The 16928-nt window shown below is 45.5% G+C and overlaps 1 protein-coding gene across 2 annotated transcripts in view; it reads right to left on the bottom strand.

The window, feature by feature from the left end:
- ELAPOR2 (endosome-lysosome associated apoptosis and autophagy regulator family member 2) overlaps nucleotides 1-16928 on the bottom strand; it is a 75978-nt gene that overhangs the window by 40423 nt on the left and 18627 nt on the right. The window lies entirely within an intron of this gene.

Genomic DNA, 16928 nt, shown 5'->3' with positions numbered 1-16928 from the left:
TCACAAGCAGGAATTCCAGCTTCCCATCCCCCCCGACCCCCCCCCATGCAACCTTCTCCTCCTTTCCTGCCTTCCCCAAGGAGGATTAGTCCCCCTCGCACTCTTTTTAGCCCTGCAAGATACCAGGAAGAAAAGATGCTCCCAAGTCAGACGCTTCTTAGCAAGACTGTGGGATGGAAACGATGGGAGATGTGGCGTTAAAGAGAACGACTGCTGCCTCTTTGGTTGGAATAATGGCCCAGGTGACTTATCCATTCGACATAATCCCTTCGCATGATGGACAGGGGGTGGTTGATTCATTTGGTCTCCATCCCCCAACTGCTCAGTGCAACGCACTCTCTAATTGCCCTGGTTCATTGGTGCCCTGTGGTTCCAATCTGATTTGCCTGCCAAATGCAACGGGGATCGTTTACTCATCCTCCTCCACCTACAGTAATTACCGATGGAAAGCAGGAGTGGTCCACGGGGGAGGCTTTTAAAAGGCCATCAAGATCGCAGCCATAACAATGCAATCAAAGCTGTCCTCCTGATTTATCTGACCTCTTGATGGAAAGCCTCTTTCAAAGGCAGCAGGGGTGGGGGGGTCACTTTGTGGACCCATTCGTATGTTGTGCTCTGTCTTTCTTGCATAATACAGAGATGGTTTTTCTGTAGGAAAAGAAGGGACAGGGCATGGAGGGGGTGTCAAGAGAGGACTCAGCTTAGAATTGGTACGTGGTCACAAATGATCAGAGTCAAAAGAAATTGCACGCCAAAAAGCCGGCAGCAATCCACTCCTGCATCATTGATAGCATAGAATCTGTTTTCAGGCTACTTTTTTCTACGATTTTGATGAATGAATGTACGACATGCACTTCTAACTGTAAGGAAGCCGCATCCCAGCACAGAGAAAGATTCGTAGCTGCCGGCACCTCCAATGTGTCTGAAATTATGCGAGGCTAAGGAGGCATGCAAGGGGCGCATTGTTCTTTCACATGTTTTGCTAATGATGATTCTGTGTATGCAGAAACGCTGTGCACCCTCCGCGCCATCTGTGCCGAAGGCTAGACAGCTGAAACCTTGCTTAGGCGTTTCGTCTTTTACAGCTTGGACACGCAGAGGGAGCAGTTGGTGGGTCTCCCCCACAAGCATGTCACCAACCTCCACAAACGGAACGGAAGGACTTGCAGGTGCAAGCAGAAAACGCCCAGAATCCGACTGCACACGTGGAAAACCTCAGTACAGCTTTCCTGCTGACAAGGCTGGGTAACCAAAACCAGCCCCTGCTCCCCCGGATTACTGTCAAACGGGTAGTAATTTCAAAACTATCTTAATTTGACAGCAAAGCAAGCGCTCTCTAGCTATCAAAGAGTTGCCCATTTGGGGAGTCGTAGACTTTGTAACCTTAAGATGTGTGGACTACAACTCCCAGAATTCCTCAGCCGGCAGCCAAGATTGAAAAATGCTTAAGCCTGTTGTGACTATTGTTGCTTTTTCAACTTGCCAAAGAATTGGGGTTGGGTGGGGAAGGGTGAGACGGAATGCGGAGGCTACGATCTTCAAGCGTGAGAGCCAAGGGCCCTTCTGCAGATGCAGCCAAGACATTGGCGCTTATCAAAGCAAAAGAAGGCTTCCTACCTGATCTCTGCCATGGGAGGATGGATGAAACCTATTTCTTAACTACACAAGATTGCGTGGGAAAATTTACAGTTGGTTTTGCTTTCTTCAGTGCCGAAACGATGTACGCACAAAGACCAGATGGCTGGCACGCATGCACACCAGTCAGCTGTTCTTCGTGTTTCCGGCACTCTGGCACCTGCGCGCATTCCCATTTGGACACTCGGTGCCGAAAAGGTTCACCATCACTGGTATATAGGGTTTCCTTCTCAAGCAGGGGATTAGACTAGAAGACCTCCAAGGTCCCTTCCAGCTCTACTCTGATTGATTGACTCCCGCCCTGTCTTACATGCAGCAAGAAAGTATCCGGCACAACAGCCGCTACTATTTTCTAGCTGGACAAAATACACCCTTGCCTCAGTGGTGAAATTCATTTTTTTTTTACTACTGGTTCTGTGGGCGGGGCTTAGTGGCTGTGGTGTGGCTCAGTGGGCGGGGCTTGGTGGGCGTGGCAGGGGAAGAATACTGGAAAATCCCCATTCCCTCCCCATTCCTGGGGCCAGCCAGAGGTGGCGTTTGCCGGTTCTCCAAACTACTCAAAATTTCCGCTACCGGTTCTCCAGAACCTGTCAGAACCGGCTGGATTCCACCCCTGCCTTTCCTGCAGTTCAGAGGTGCTTCCTCTGCTTGTTGCTGCCATTTGATCCAGCCGTACCTGCCTCGCTGCTTCAAGGGCATTTGGGGCAGGTCGAGAGGGAAGACACGCTGCCCTCCTGAGTGAGGTCTCTTTTATTTAACTGTCTTAAGAGGCAGATTGGGACACCATCCATCTTCCCCTAGGCAGCACTGGGGAACCTGTCCAAGGTTAATGTAGTCTAGACAGTGAGAGAAAAACAACAAGACGGAAGCCAACGCAACTGCCAAACAGCGGACGGTCAAATCCTGCTAATTCAGCACCTTAACGCACAAATTACAAGGCCAGCTCGTTTTCCCCTTCGAGATGTAAACGATTGTGGCTGAAAAACAAATATTAACGCTTTGGCCTGCAGCTGCACCAACTCTTCCCTATCATTTTGGAAACGCCACGCCAGAAGCTGTGAGGAGTCGACAAGATCAACTTTGGTCATTCTTGACCTATGACCCCAAATTTCGCATCAGTCATGTGATAAGCGAATTTTGCCCCATTGAACGAACTTTCTTGCCCGAGTTGTTAAGTGAATCAGTGCAGTTGTTAAAAGAGCAGCAATAGCACTTAGACTTATATACCGCTTCGCAGGGCTTTTATAGCCTTCTCTAAGCGGTTTACAGAGTCAGCCTATTATTGCCCCCAATCATCTGGGTCCTCATTTTACTGACCTACGAAGGATGGAAGGCTGAGTCAACCTTGAGCTGCTCAGGATCAAACTGCTGGCAGTGGGCATAATTTGCCCGCAGTACTGCATTCTAACCACTGCGCCACCATGGCTCTTTGGTAATATGCTTGTTGAGTGAATGTGGCTTCCCCATTGATTTAGCTTCTCAAAAAAGGGTCACATGATGGGACACTACAACCGTCATAAATATGAGTCAAATGCTTTGAATTTTGATCGTGTGAGCATGGAGATGGTGCGATGGATATGGTCTCCTGCTTGAGCAGAGGTTTGAACTAGAAGACCTCCGAGGTCCCTTCCAACTCTGTTAATCTGTTAACTATATTTTTCCCTTAGCACTGCTAACTGAACAGCTAAAGTGCATTAGGAGTCTAACTCCATTTCCAAGATAATAGATATCAGGTCTCACTCCAAAGATAGTAAGGACTGTAATTTTGTGAGTCAATGCGTTATATCAAGATTCAGAAAAGAGATGAAAGGCGCAGCAAGAACTGCTCAATGGAAGTGGGAATTTACAAATGGACAGAGTACTTACAAATTACTATAAGAATAAAAAGAGATCTCAAGGGAGGAATAAAGGGAACTTTGAGAAATATGACAGAAATCGAAGCATGCCCAATTCAATATAATCAACAAAGACATGTATATATAAATTGCATTTGAAATAATCCATGGAACCAGAACAAACTAAAAATTATGTGATAAAATGGATGCGAAACTCCAAAGAGGCGAATGACTGAGGAAAATAATGGGGGGGGGGGGGAATCCATTTTAAAAATCACCCCAAAATACAGTTTGAGAGAAAATAAGTGCAAAATCCCTGTCAGTGGTTAACCAGAAGAACAAACCCTAAAATAATAAATGTTGGATATTATTATTATTATTATTATTAATTATAAATATTAAGGAAAGAACACTATAGCACGTGGTCCTGGTTTAAAGACAACTAGGGCTGGTGGAAGTAAATACATCAAAACATTAATAATATATTTTTTAAATAACATCTGACTGAAAACACACAAATATTTTCACTAGGATTAATTCCAGAGAGGAGAAACAAAAACTTATGACAATCTACTAAGGAACATTAACATCAGCAAGAACCAATTTAGCTCAAGATTACAAAAATGAAACCCTGCCAAGATTGCAAAATGGGAGAATACGTAGGGACGGCAAAACTGACTTTATTTACTCGTGGTTTAACTAAATCCAAGCTAGAATGGCTCCCATTGCACCTTCATCACAAAGCAAGGGGCGGTTAGAAAGTTCAGTATAGATGATAACAAAAAAGATTAAAAATTAGATCAAAGTATTTTTTTAAAACATAAGCCACAGTTTCCATATTTCAAGAAAAAGTACGAATAGATGAAATGTGATTGGTGTCTACAGACAACGGAAGAGAAAGGGAAAATGAGTTGTCTAAGGTTGTTTTTTTTTTTCTTATGATGTCCTTCAGGTTTTTAAATTTTGTTTTGGTGTGACTTTTTCTCTGTATCTGCAGGTTTTATTCGTCACTTATCAGTGAGAGGAAGGCAGTGACGTTGAAGTTAAAGAACTCCCTGCTACCTCCATCTGCATTGCCCTCCATCCCGTACATTGCTTTAGTTCAAGGTGGTCAAAAGGGCTCCTGTTTTGTGACCCCAAAGCCATTTTTTGACCTTTGACACCCGTGACGTGTCCCACTCATAGGAAGAAAGGGTATTTCGGTCAGCAGAGAAGGGAGCCTCTCTGGATTCCCTCCCCGGACTCAGAAATCTTATCAGTTCCCTTGAGCTGCCCTGATTTCCTTCCTTGGCTTCCTGCAAACGAAATCCTTTAAATCCCAAATATTTTCCACCCAAAACGACCGGGGCAGGCAGGGCATAATCTCATGACTTTTTTTTTTCCAATTCCCACAAGAGACCCAAACATACATCATCCAGAAGGGGAATCCTTGATAAGGTTCGTTAAACCGTGCGTTTAATTTCCATACCTGAATGCAAAGATTTCAGTGTAAAGCACCTGCGTGTTGGGCAGAGTCACATTCCTTTCCGAAGGATTGCATATCTAAGAGCCAAACGTTCAATCCATCAGAATAGAGCTGGAAGGGGCCCTGGAGGTCTTCTAGTCCAACCCCCTGCTTGAGAAGGAAACCCTCTACCTTTTCAGACAAGTGGCTGTCCGGTCTCTTCTTAAAAACCTCCAGTGATGAAGAACCCACAATGTCTGAAGGCAAACCATTAAACTGATTGTTTTAATTATCAGGAAATTTCTCCTTAATTCCAGGTTGCTTCTCTCCTTGGTTAGTTTCCATCCATCGCTTCTTGTCCTCCCTTCAGGTGTTTTGGAGAATAGCTTTGCCCCCTCTTCTTTGGGGCAGCCCCCCAAATACTGGAATACTGCTACAGGATCATGTCCCCCCCCCCCCAGTCCTTCTTCTCTCTAGACTGGCCGTGCCCAATTCTGCAACCATTCTTTGGATGTTTTCGTCTCCAGGTTTTTAATCCTCCTCGTTGCTCTTCTCTGCACTTCTTCCAAAGTCTCAACATCTTTGTGGTGAACAGAACTGGACGCAGCATCCAGGGGTGGCCTTATTACTAAGGATTTACAAGGATGTGTTTATGTGGTCCCTGGATACACTGGCTGCACATATACAAACCGGGATAATATAACTTTATACCAGGAGCTTTGCAATCTTCCTCATCAAAAGGCATGTTGGGTTTTCTCTTTCTTTTTCTTTTAAACAGATGGCTAACTGTATTTTGGCATCTCCCACTTGTTACAATGTTCTGTAAAGTCTCTCCCATGCGCATTTAATTCCAGACTTGTTCCATAAAACACAGGACTATAATTTTGGACCAAAGACTGAACAAATGTGTTTAAAATCTCTTGCTTAATACAAAGATCGCTTTGCAGGAGCCGATCCCAATTGCAACGGCAGAAGGAGACTATATTTTTTCCTATCGATTCCAGCTTCAAAGTTTCATGCCTGTTGCTTCAGTTAACAGATTCAAAAATAGAAGTTGCATTTGTAAAAAGGGAGAGAAGAAAGGAAGGAAGGAAGGAGGGAGGGAGGGAGGGAAGGAGGGAGAGAAGTAAGGAAATAAGAAAGAAAGAAGGGAGGGAGGGAGGCAAGGAAGAAAGAGAGAAAGGAGGGAGGAAGAATGAAAGAAGAGAGGGAAAGAGGGAGGGAAGGAAGGAAGGAAACAAGAAAGAATGAAAGAGGGAAGGGAGAGGAGGAAGGGAGGGAGGGAGGGAGGAAAAGAAAGAATGAAAGAAGGGGGAGAGAGAGGGAGGGAAGGAAAGAAAGAAAGAAAGGAGGGAGGGAGGGAGGAAAGAAGAAAGAATGAAATGAGGGAAGGAAGGAAGGAAGGAAAGAAGGAGGGAGGGAGAGGAGGAAGGAAAGAAAAAGAATGGAAGAAGGGAGGGAAGGAAGGAAGAGAGGAAGGAAGAAAGAACGAAAGAAGTTGTCAATTCCAGGACGTGAGGGATAGGAGCCCTAACGGGATCCAAAGTCTTACCAGAACACCAAGAACAGAAAGGACCGCCAGGTGGACTCGTAGATGCGTTCAGTTGAAGGACGCCGTGCGGCCTGGATAGTCCCGATTACCCTGGAGGAGTAGTTGTCCTCCCTCAAACGCCAGGCGGTTAACTGGAACCATTGGGGATCGGGATCTTCCAGCGACCCCTGGCTGAGGGAGATCTGGTCCTGAGGGATCCTCCAGGGCCTCTCCACCGAAAGGGCCCGCAGGTCCGCAAACCAATGCCTGAGCGGCCACTCTCATGCTCAGAAAAAAGGGTGCCAGCCGAAACAGTAGTAGGTCGAGGAGCAGTCGGTGTCGGCTGAGAACCGAAATGTGAGGCCATCTTGGCCTTTTAAAGCAGTGATGGGAACAGGGTTGGAGGAAAAAGGCCAGAAAAGGACTTCCGGTCCGTCTCCCTGCCCTCATCCTCTGACATCTTGGCCTCTTTGATTTCTCCCTCCTCAGAATCAGAAGAGTCGGCCGATGCCTCCCCACTCGGTGCAGAGATACCCGCTGTAGGCAAAGGTGCTGGGGCCACCCTAGGGCGGTCAGAGGGGGGGGGTTAGGCTGATTCATGCCTGATAAGGCAGATGGCTCAGCTGAAGTAGAGGGCGTAGTGTCCATCCTTTGCAAATTGGGAGGCGCGATGTGGGTTGCAGGAGGTGCAGAGGAATTGATCTCCTGCGCTGGCCCCCAAATGCCAGAGACATCAATGGGAAAAAGGGGGCTAAGGGTAGGCCCCCTGCCCTGCCTGTCCCCAGGAAGGAGCTGCAAAGCCAGCTGCATTTGAGCAAGCTGTTGGGGTATCAGTAGAAGGCAAGGAAGGAGCCGCCTTAGATGCAGCCTTTTGGTTCAATTCGCTCCAAGGCTTTCTCCTTCCGTCTCTCATAACGAGAAGACAGACTTTTTAGACTTGCTAGCCCCCGGCTGAAGGCTTTGAAGTCTTCTTATGCCCCTTTGCAGTGTCAGAAGAATTAGAAGTTGAAGGTCTGGGGGGCGATTGGGAGCCTCCCTGCCCTTCCACCATTTGAGGGCGCTCACTTTCACCAGGGGTGGTATTATTAGTGTCCGATAGTTCGACAGAACTGGCGGCCGCCATTTTGAATTGGAAGGAAAAGGCGCAGAAATACAAAAATGGTGCTTTGTGCCTTTTTTTTTCAACTGTTTGGGACCGCTGACAAAGCGACTCGCTGAAAGACGCGCTGCTCCACACAGTGAAATTCACGCCTTGAAGGCTCGGGTCGCTCCGCAGTAGCCTAAAGGCCTTCAGCAGTAGATCGAATAGTTAAAGCTGCCGCGGTTTGCCACTCGACTGCAAGCAGGAGCAGCGGAGCATTTCCCCGGGCCCTGAGCCCGGCTGCTTAAGGCGTGCAGGGCAGGCAAAGGGTCCAGGCGCAATCAGAAGAATCAGACGGCGAAGCCAGAGAAGCGCGGCGACAGCGGATTTTCAAAACGGCGAACTTCTCAGCCTCCAGAGCTATTCAAGCTGTGCTTATGTTTCAAGTCAGCAAAAGACCAATTTTAAACAGCTGCCGCCTTCCGAAGCCTTTATGCCCCAAAGGGGCTTACAGGCAAGACCCACAAGGCTCCTGCTCCTAAAGGGGGCTTAAGCCTTCCAGGGTCGCTCCCAGCACAATGTTATCCCTTCATGCAATGTACTCACAAAGCCAATATCTCAATTTTTCTTTTCAGTCAAGAACAAAGCGATGATGCATCCGTCCTCATTGAGGGACTGAGTCGGAACTGGGCTTTGCCTAGCGACAGGGGCGTGGTTTCAACCACTGTCAGGCTCAGTCCTCGCAATGAGTGGATGAAGGTCAACCCAGCCTGGATGCTACCTCCACCACTACGGAGAACAGAGTTGTGGTTTCCTTGCCTCCATCACTGGAAAAAAAGAGGAGACTGGACAGCCATTTGTCTGGAATGGTCTAGGGTCTCCTGCTTGAGCAGGGGGTTGGACTAGAAGACCTCCAAGGTCCCCTCCAACTCTGTTATGCTGTTCTTCAATTGATGCCTGCAGTCATGGACATCACCAGACACAGAAACGAAATTGATTATATTATTGGAAGCAGAAACCGGAAGAGCTCAGCAACAAGAGCAGAGACAGAGCTGGGAGCCCACGGTAGAGCAGAGCACGAACTGCTGACGTGCAGCTCCCGGGTCAAAGCAGAACAAAGCCAGGCAACGTTCACCCTGGGATCTTGGAACAGACGCCCATCATTTTAATCCTAGAAACTTTCTGTGTTTGCCTTGGAATTCAGAAAAGGGATAAAAAAGGATAGCGCCTGGCATTTTGGAGCAAAACCTGAGGAAAAGGGAGAACAAATCAATTTGTATTAAATCAAGGAGAAGGGCGGAAAGTTATGGAAATAGGAGAGCTTTGAGAGCGATTAGAAATGAGGTCTGGACGTATTTGGCTTGTTACAAGACATTATAACACAATGATTTTTAGAACAAATGAAGCAGCTCAGAAGTTTGATTACAGACGGTGGCTTTCCCAACACAACAGCCGTTATTAACCTCCTCCTTTATTTACGCTTATTCCAACGCCGGTTTCATCGTTACCTGTGCCGCAGTGCCGGGGTTTCCCCTACCTACGCCAAGCCAGCCTATAAAGCAGACACGTTGGAAGCCTTGCCAGGCCAGCTGCAGCCAGCAAAGGAGCAAAACGTTTCCAATGGGGGGTTCGAGAACTGGGAGAACGCTCCCTGCTCCTGTGCAAACAGTCGCTCGTTTTTGGACCAGAAAGATATCAAATCAATTAAATGCCTGCCTGCCTGCCTGCCTGCCTGCCTGCCTGCTTGCCTATCTATCTATCTATCTATCTATCTATCTATCTATCTATCTATCTATCTATCTATCTATCATCTATCTATCTATCTATCTATCATCTATCTATCTATCTATCTATCTATCATCTATCTATCATCTATCTATCTACCTATCATCTATCTATCTATCATCTATCTATCTATCTATCATCTATCTATCTATCTATCTATCTATCTATCTATCTATCTATCTATCTATCCATCCATTCCTATCTGTCTCTCCCTCCCTCCCTCCCTCCCTCCCTCCCTCCCTCCCTCCCTCTCTCACATTCCCTGCAAGTGCTGACTGACTCCAAGGCAAAAACAGACCCCATTTGAAGGAGTATTGTAAAATGCCTCATTTACTTATGGCGGCATGGATAATTAACTCCCTTCCTCTTTCCAGGGATCTTCTCCCTTTTTCCCCATGACCACTTTCCTTCAGGGGAGCTTGGGGGGGGGGGGGGGGGGCTTCTAACAGCAAAAGGCAGCCGATGAAGGTAAATGGGCTCCTGCTCTCCTGCATGAGAGGTAAAGGGCTGCCGAGAGCTTTACAACCTGCACCCCCACACCCCCTGATTCCTCCGGGCATCTTTACGCCCTAAACTCTTCTCCCAAGCCTCCCGCTTGGCACTCAGGAGCCCCTGAAAGAGCAGACCTTCAGCCCTTCCTTAGAGCCACAGAACCAGCCCTGGGACCCCACGGCTGAAAGAGGCCTTCGCCCGAGCTGCTCCCTTTCTGGCACCCAGAGAGGCAGAAAGACGAAGGGGGCAGAATTTGTCCCCCATCCATTCCCCCTCTGGAAACCCACCCAGGCTGATTCAGGCTCTCCTGGTAGTAAGGAGCTTCTCCTCGTTGCCTGTAATGGGCCGATGCAGCAGCCCGAATTACTCCTCCTAATTGGCCTTTTCTCTTTGCTCTTCAGAAAAGAAGGGCTGCTGCCTCGGATAACGGCCAAAGCCCAACTTCTGGCAAGTCTCCTTTCAGCTTTTCCAAAGCGATTATTAAATTATGGGGTGGAACTTTCTACATCCGTCCAGATTTTTTCCTTGCTTCCGTTTTTCTACTCCATTTTCGAAAGTCTGTGGAGATCCTCCATCATCCGGCTCAGGATTGGCCCAAAGGTGCTTCTCCCCCACCCCACCCACCCCAAAAAAAACCCTACTGGACTTTCTTGGTTTGTTTTCTTCTTTGAAAACGTTTTGCTTCTCTTCCAAGAAGCTTCTTCAGAAAGTTTTCAAGGACAAAACCAAGAAAGTCCAACCTCTCCCCTCACACACACACCCCAAGCAGTGACGGCGAACCTCTCTGGCATCGAGTGCCCAAATCGGAACGCCTGCGCCTGCTCCAGAGCGCCAGGAGCCCAAAGAACAGCTGGTTTTGGCCTGAAAAACACCTCAAAAATGGCCAACCAAGGGCCAGAAAACAGCCCAGAAAATGGCCTGAAGTCACGCGATCCCTTTCTGGAACCTTCTTTTCTTTTGTTCATTTTTTTTAAATACACCTTTCTACATACAGTATTATAGGAACAAAGCCTTGACCAGATCTTTCCATTCGACACCACAGCTTGCTTTTCACTTTCAGCCAAATTATCCATTATTTTCCATTTTTATACTCATTTTTTCTTAATACATAAACAATATCTTTAATTGCCCCTTCAAAAATGACACCCAATTACCATTTCATATTTCTATATTAGTCTATTTTACTGTAAGCAATATATATATCCTCTAGTTACGTTTTGACATAGAGGGCATTTCTTCCCAATATTTCTACAATGAACAATATACTATCATTACTCTATTTCTTCATTAATTATATACTCTTTCCCCCTTGATGGGACCTTCAGGCAAGCTAAGTCAACCGGGGTGCCAGATTCACCCAACAACCGTGTTACTCACGTAACGGTGGCAGCGATTCACTTAACGGCCGTGGCAAGAAATGTCGTAAAAATGGGACGAAACCCATTGGACAAGCGTCTCACTCGGCGGTGGAAATTTCAGGCTGAATTGCAGACTACTTGCACGATATCCTAAGTTCTTGAGTAGATAAATAACTGATTTGTTATGCCAGATAATATCGCTGAGATGCAGGCCGACTCCGGAGTTTTTTCCCCCTGAGTCCTGGGTGACAAAGCACCACAGAAAATATGCCTCCCAGTGGGGAAACGGGGGGGGGGGGGGGGGAGACGTTACTTCAATCCCATGACTTCAGCCTCTCTGACTCAGGGGATGGAGCAGAGATGTTACACAGGGATGTGGCGCGGGGGAAAACAGACTGCCACAGCACATTTATGCCCTGGTTGAGCTTAAAAAGGAAGCGAGGAAATAATTTGGGGGGGGGGGGGTAGAGAAACAATGCAAAAGGCAGAATCGGGCTTGAGATCCTAACTCAGGCTCACCACAAAGCTCCAGAAAATATTGTTTTGCATTCCTCCAATAGGAAATGCGCACAGAGAGAGAGAGAGAGAGAAAGAGAGAGAGAAAGAGAGAGAGAGACCGAGAGAGAGAGAGAGAGAGGGAGGGGGGGGAAACCACAGGGGAATAAAAAAATCTGGCCAAACAAAACAGGAAACATAAAGAGGGAAGAGAACAGCCTCAAACCAAGACAGGCTACCTGCCATGAGACCCATCCCCATCATATCCTCAGCCCAACTTGAAGTCTCCATAGTGGAATGATTGAAGCATGATCGGCTGTGACCAGAAGCGCATTGTGATGGGAATTTTATAAGTTGATAGAATGTATATACTAATGTTTAATTTGACTAGCTTTGTCTGTACTGGAATATATGGCGCCCAGGGGCCACACTGCTCCTGCATGGATTTCACATTTTTATAAAAAATTAAAAACTGGGGGGGGGGACATAAACAGGAGAGAACAGCCTCAAACCAACCAACACACTAACTGCCATGAAACCTATCATCATCTCTTCATCTCATCAGCCCAACTTGGAGTCTCCAGTCCAATCCAGAGCAACTTTTGCTGTCTTTCTTTATCACTTCTTGCTGGATTTGGGGTTTTTTATCCTCCTAAATGGGGACAATTGTGGCCGAGACCTTCATTTCTAGTTTTTATTAAACATTTACCTTTACAAACAGAAAGAAAAACACAACAACAACAAAACAAAAAACAAAACATACATAACAATATAAAGTAATTATACAGCCTTCTATATCGGCATTCATGTTTAGCCTTTATACTTCTCCATTCTATGTTGCCTTCCTATTGATTTTACCTTCTCTAATCATATAATAACAGTAGTACTAACACTTGTAATAATATGAATTGTTCATATCACCATTTTTAGCTTTTTAAGCACCTTCCCGGTGCCTTCGCCGTGGCCAGAGAGGTCTTTGGAAATAAATGGAACACGGTTCAGATTTCGGAGCTTGGGGGCCTTCCAGCCGCATCAAAATGAATAAGTAAATGCACAAAATTGGAAAAAGAGAGATGCCCCCACCGAAGTAGAGGTAATAAAGGAAATTTTGGCCTGTGCAGAAATGGACAGACTTACATTAGAAATCAAAAATAGAGAACGAGACAGAATATTATGAAATTTGGAACAAAATGTATCAAGAGTTGGAAACCGAGAGTAAAGATGAAGATTATGCAAGATACACGTGAAAGAGGCGGCCTTAGACTCCCAAACCTTCGATTGTATTATGAAGCTGCGGTATTAACGCATGTAGCAGATTGGTTTGGGAAAACAAAAATGGAATTGCTCAATATAGAAGGCCATGATCTTGTTCTGGGATGGCATGCATATCTTTTTTATGAAGACAGGGTGGATAAAGTGTTCAACAACCATGTTCTCCGTAGTGCCTTGATGAGAATATGGAAGAAGCACCGGCCCAATTGGGATTATAAAATACCGCTTTGGTTGGATCTTGCAGACACCATGGGGATTATGAATATTAAGTCACTCGGGGGGTGTTTATATAAAGATGTGCTTATTGCTGATGGGGGCGAATGGAAGTTAAAAACTTTGGAACAGCTGTTGGAAGAAGGAATTACTTTAAATTGGTTACATTACATACAGCTTCAGAAGAGATGGGAAGAAGATCGCAGGGTCGGCTTTATGGATAAAGAAGTGGAACTGATTAAGCAGATAAAAGAGACTGGTCCAAAACAAGTTAAAAGAATATATAATGTACTGTTAGAAAGAGACTCAGAAAGTGAATTGGTTAAGGATTGTATGATTAAATGGGCTCAGAATTTTGGTGAAGTGGTTATGTTGGAAACGTGGGAAAAAATATGGGTTCAGAATGTTAAATTTACACAGTCACAGAATTTAAGGGAGAATTTTTATAAAATGTTTTACAGATGGTATTTAGATCCTAAAAAATTATCATGCATGTACCCAAATGTTCAACCAAAATGTTGGAGATGCGGGTGTCTAGATGCTACCTTTTTTCATGTATGGTGGACTTGTAACAAGGTGAAAGCTTTTTGGATAAAAATATGGTGGGTTATGCAGAATGTATTTAAGAAAAGAATACAATTCACTCCACAAATGTTTTTATTGGGTATAGTTAAGGATTTTACCAAAGGGGAAACAAAATTGGCCTTGTATATGGTTACAGCAGCTAGGTTGTTGATTGCGCAACATTGGAAAAAAGATTTTTTGCCGACAATTGATCAATGGATTCAGAAGGTGGCGGGGTTCGCTGAAATGGCAAAAATTTCAGCTTTCTTAAAAGCTCAGAAACAGGAGGATTACACACAGGAATGGGCAAAATGGATTGATTATATACAGAATAAATACCAGACTAGGAGTTATTACCTAGCCTTTAGGTAAGAATGTTTAGACCGATAGATGATCAGAGTAAATAATATATGGGATGTTTGGAATTGTTAGAGTGGTACAGCGGAAGTCAGGGGGGTGGGTTTGTGTGGGAGGTGGGGGAGGGTTAGGGTGGAGGGTGGGGCAATATATATGTATGAATAAATTAGAAGATGGGACTAATGAAACATTGTTAGGCTAGGAGAAATTTATATTAAGAGTTATAGATGTTAAATTAGCTTAGAAAATGATCAATGTGTTATTATTAATTTAAGAGTAATTTATATAGTTTTTGTTGGGAGGAGAGGGGTTATGAGTAATCTATTTTAAGATGGGGGGAGAGGAGGGGGTAAAGTGTTTGGTATAATATCTGAATGTGAATTTTTGCGGGGGGGTTGGGGGGGTATAGTATTTGTATGAGATTTATACTGTGTGGAGGGGGGGGTGAAAAGGGGGAAAATTTGTTTGTACAAAACTCTTTTAATAAAAAAAAAAAAGAGTTGGAAATGAGGAAAAGGAGTAGAACATTTTGAGGACTGTAAAACTGGCACCAGATCATCCATAGGTAAATATATAAAGGAGGATAAGGTATGCATTAATAACATTATTGTAGCTATGTAGGATAAGTAGAGATTGTGTTTGTTGCTGTGTTAAACTATGTATGGAAATGACAAAAATCTATAAATAAATAAATAGCAAAAAAGAAATAAAAAGATAGAAAAAATTAAAAGTAATAAAAAATAAGTAAATATCACTCTCAAAAAAAAAACCCAGCCAACCCAATGAGAGAGCATTTAGGAGCAGAAAGAGAGATCCAGGATTTTTAAAACCTGGGCCTTCAAAGCAAAATACCACTTTTGGAAAGAAAGAAAGAAAAAAGGGGAATTTCGATAGAAGCAAAGCAGCCACAGAATAATCCAGCATGTCAACATTCATGACAAACGACGCTGCTTCTCTCTTCCTCCATATAAGCAAGAGGCTCGTTTCTTGGTGGAAGGAAAAACGTCCCATTTTCTCTCCAAAACGAAAGAGAGAAATGATAACCAGGCACTTGATAACTTCCTGCACAGGAACAAGAGTCTTCATTCAAACCCCACAGCTGGGAGGAAGTTTTCAGGCCATCAATCCAGAATCCTCCACTGTCTTCTCTTGGCCAGCACAGGAGGGAGGGAGACCACCAACCCACTGCACCTTCCCATCACAAGGGGACGGCGAGTTCTAGTCCTGCCTCAGGCATGAAAGCCACCTGGGTGACAATTAGGCCATCATCTAATCTAGCCTTAGGAATGAAAGCCATTTAGTGACTTTGGGCCAATCTGGAGGAGGCTGTGAGTTCTAGTCAAGCCTTAGGCATGAAAGCCAACTGGGTGAATTTGAGCCGGTCTCTCTCCCAATCCAACCCACCTCACAGGGTTGTTGTTGTGGGGGAAAAGAGGAGGGGGAGGGGGAGCATTAGGTTTGTCCGCCATCTTGAGTTACTTATAAAGTAGTAAAAGTGAGCCAAAAAAATTAAATAAAGAAATAAATGAACCCTACGGCTGACCCAAAGATGACCGACTCCTTCAAGGCAAGTTGCCTTCCTAGATGGCGGTGGCCAAGGAATTTGTCTCCAGCGCACAAGCTCTCCGGGTGCACACGGACAACGACAAAGTGACAGGTCACAGTCACAGACCACACTTACCATCCTCATTAACCATAAGGTGACAATTAAAAGCAGCAGGAGAGAAAATGAGGACAAGGACGTTCGATTCACTTCCTCGGATTTGTCTGAAGCCAGCCGAGTCGTTTCCCTTTTCCAACAGGGTTCTCGACTCCGTCAGGTTCTAGATCAGCTGAGGGCAAAGTCAACGCATCCTAAGCCAAGGAGCAAGACTCCAGGTGGGTCCTGGCATGAGACACTAAGCAGGATATGGGATCATCAAACCCCAATCGGAGAAGAAAATAAACAGATCCTTAAGGTAAAGGTAAAAGTTCCCCTCGCACACATGTGCTAGTCGTTCCGGACTCTAGGGGGCGGTGCTCATCTCCGTATCTAAGCCGAAGAGCCAGCGCTGCCCGAAGACGTCTCCGTGGTCATGTGGCCAGCATGACTCAATGCTGAAGGTGCATGGAATGCGGTTCCCTTCCCACCAAAGGTGGCACCTATTTTTCTATTTGCATTTTTACATGCTTTTGAACTGCTAGGTTGGCAGAAGCTGGGACAAGTCATGGGAGCTCACTCTGTTACGCAGCACTAGGGATTTGAACCACCAAACAGCCCAGCGTCTTAGCCACTGAGCCACCACGTCGCTAAACACAGACCCCTAGAAGGCAGCAATTCCCTTACTGCATAGACATGAGATCAAGACAAATCAAACTTTCCTAAACCGTATTCTTAGTGCATCACAGGAGTGAAGGATTTCTTGGAGGAGACTCCAATATTCCCTTGCCCTCTCCAGAGTCTGGGTCACAAAGGCAAGCCCCCAACCCCAACCCCCACCCCAGGCTGCTATTTCATCCCAAGGGCCAATTTAGGCCCCTCCGAATATGAGTGGGAAACCCTCTTCCATCCTCGGATGCTGCAATCCCAAACTCACGTTCCAAGGGATGCGTTTTGGAAAAGCCCATCTCCCCCAACAGGAAGGCACCTTCATCACTTGCAATTTCAAGTCACAAAAGCCACATTTCCACAACTGAGAAAGAGGGCAAGGAATAAAACGTGCAAAAAAAAAAGTCTGCTAAGGCTGGTTAGGATTAACCTGGTTTGTTAGAAAGCAGAGTTGTGAGAACATTGTAGGTATCCAGCCTATTTCAAGATTCAAACAAACGGCAGGTTAACTCAGTAAGTGGCTTAGACTGTTGCTGTGCAAAATAGAGGTACTTAATA

Source organism: Natrix helvetica, assembly GCF_964273705.1.
Source record: "Natrix helvetica genome assembly, chromosome: 6".
Taxonomy (NCBI): domain Eukaryota; kingdom Metazoa; phylum Chordata; class Lepidosauria; order Squamata; family Natricidae; genus Natrix; species Natrix helvetica.
The sequence above is the reverse complement of the archived record's forward strand: the minus strand, read 5'-3'. Positions and strand labels throughout refer to the sequence as shown.